The sequence below is a fragment of the Glossina fuscipes genome, unplaced genomic scaffold (assembly GCF_014805625.2).
Source record: "Glossina fuscipes isolate IAEA_lab_2018 unplaced genomic scaffold, Yale_Gfus_2 1, whole genome shotgun sequence".
In the NCBI taxonomy this organism is placed as follows: domain Eukaryota; kingdom Metazoa; phylum Arthropoda; class Insecta; order Diptera; family Glossinidae; genus Glossina; species Glossina fuscipes.
Window position 1 is genome coordinate 11144769 of NW_023998415.1, and position 2500 is coordinate 11147268.

Below are 2500 nucleotides of genomic sequence, written 5' to 3' on the forward strand. Positions count from 1 at the left end.
ATGATGATGATGATGATGATGATGATGATGATGATGATGATGATGATGATGATGATGATCCTCTCAATTACAAACAAGAAAAGCAAAAACAAAAAATCAAAAACAAAAAAAAACTTTTTGTACACAGTTCAAGTTGTGTGATTCTTAAGGATCTCAACGCATTTCTGTCAAATTGTATAATTAATTGCCTCATATCTCATACATGTATGCGATTGTTGTTATTTTCTTTTCTTTTTTTTTTTTTTTTGTATTATTTTTGCAGTATTTTGTATTATTATTGCAGTTGTTGTTGGATTCAACTGTGCTCCATGGATATATCATGATCATTTTTCATGGTAAATGTTGGGTCCCAAAATGTTAACTAAACGTTAAGGTTTATAAATAGGATTTTTAGTCTTTTTTTTTTTTCTTTATTTGTATTTTTATTATTTCTCTTGTCTTCGCCGATGCTATTGCTTTCGTTTTTTTGTTTTTTCGGAACTATTAGCGGAATTTTTCGGAGAAGTTATTGCATATATTTCTTATAAAACGATATCTGGTTTTTGGGACATGAATATGAAATTTTAACTGTGAATTTGATTTTTCGTAATATTTCTTCTTCTTTCTCCTTTAAGTAACAATATGTTATGCACTTTGTTTCTGTGTGCAGGCAGCGCATGAAATAGCTTAATCGAAATATATATATCGAATATATATACATATATATATAAATAATTTAATTATTTTACTTCTTCTTTATCGCTTCACTTGCATATTTAGGTAAAAAAAAAAGAAGACAATAGCTGCAAATAAATCATCATCAATATCAACCAACTGTATATGTAGCTCAATATTTATACATTTTCAACCAATGCAAAATACCGCATATTATGCATCCGTGGTTGCCGGCGCATACTTTCCTCCCGGCCTTGTGAATTTTCCTTGGGATATCTATCGAGAATATCGGCAGTTATCTGCTTTCAGGGTGCTTTAGTACGCGATCAGGTTCATAATTTTGGTATTGAAAATCCATTAAGAAAAAGTTGAAAAGCAATTCAGAATGTATGGATAACCTAAGTGCAAGCACGGCTATGACGCGTAATGCTGATTCCCAAAAGCATTTCAGTCGGAACAGCAGGAATTTTCGCAAGCTCAAAGAAGAGCTACAATGCCGGCACGGAAGTAACACAGTCCGGACAGTTCGATACAGCCCTATGGAGAACATCGTACGATTATCCTAAAATCGTAGGAGCTACAAGTAATTGCTAGGAACTAATTAGGTCTCGTTTTGGACAAAGTTTACACTATCCATAATCACTTACACTTATCTGGTACTCCAGATTGGTATAAGCTCCCTAAATCCTAAATACTATTTCGCTGATAAATGACCTAAGCATAGTGCAATCGGGATTGGTTACGCTGAATGATGTCTCTTCTTCTTCTTCACTCAGAATTCCGTTGAAAATGTTGACAGTGATACAACAAGTCTTCTATTCAAATACGGTGAAATCTGTACCGCCGTTTACCGAGATTCGTCGCATATGCGACTCATAGTGAAATTTTAAATATCATTAGTTAAAATTTTCCCGCGGTTTTCGAAACGAATTTCCTATAATTACAGATAAGTAATATTTGTGGTTTTAAAAGTTTCTACAAAAGGTTAACAAGACCCGGGTCGATATTTTGCGTGTATAACTTAAAGTCGAATTGCGCTTTCCCAAAATACTGCAAATGGAACTGAATAAATAGTAAAATTAATGTTATGTAGTCTAAGGCAGGCAAACGTTGTACACTTTATGAGCTAAACAAAAATAAAATTAAAAAGACTGCAAGCAAAAAAAGCAACAAAACCGAAAATCTCGTTAACAAGCTGTCATATAAATAGTGATTGTATATATGTGTTTTTGGGCAAAATAAAAAGAAAAAAAACAAAGCCATATTGCTTTGATGGTTATGATAGAGCAACATTAACAGCAACTATTGCAAAGTCACTCACACATGCTTGCGAAGAGTAAAGTCTTAATAACCTGTACACGCTTCCAAACCATCTTACATATATATATATATATTGCTCATATATAATAGCAACAATTTTGTATAATTTTGCCAGCTTTAAGCTGTTATTCTGCGAAGCAGTGTGAAGCTGTATATGGGTCTAATGATTAAGTTAAAAGGAAAACTATGTAAATGAAATATGTACAAAAATTTCGCTAAAATGAAACGTATAATAGCATGGTGGAGTAATTTCACTTTATTTCATTCTCGATTTTATGATACAATGAAAAATTCATAGAGACGTAACATTAAATATTATATTAACAATAAAAAGTAAAGGTCTCTCACACGCTGCTTTTATTGTTGCGCTTCTTAGCACAAAACTGAAATGAATGCGTGTGATGTAACCTGTAATGGCCGAGTGTATATTTAATTTAAATTAGACAAGTGTTACTTTTTTGTTCAAAATGATATTTTTATAATAAAAGTTGAAAGGTCTTGTTTAAAATGTGTTTTATGTAAGCAT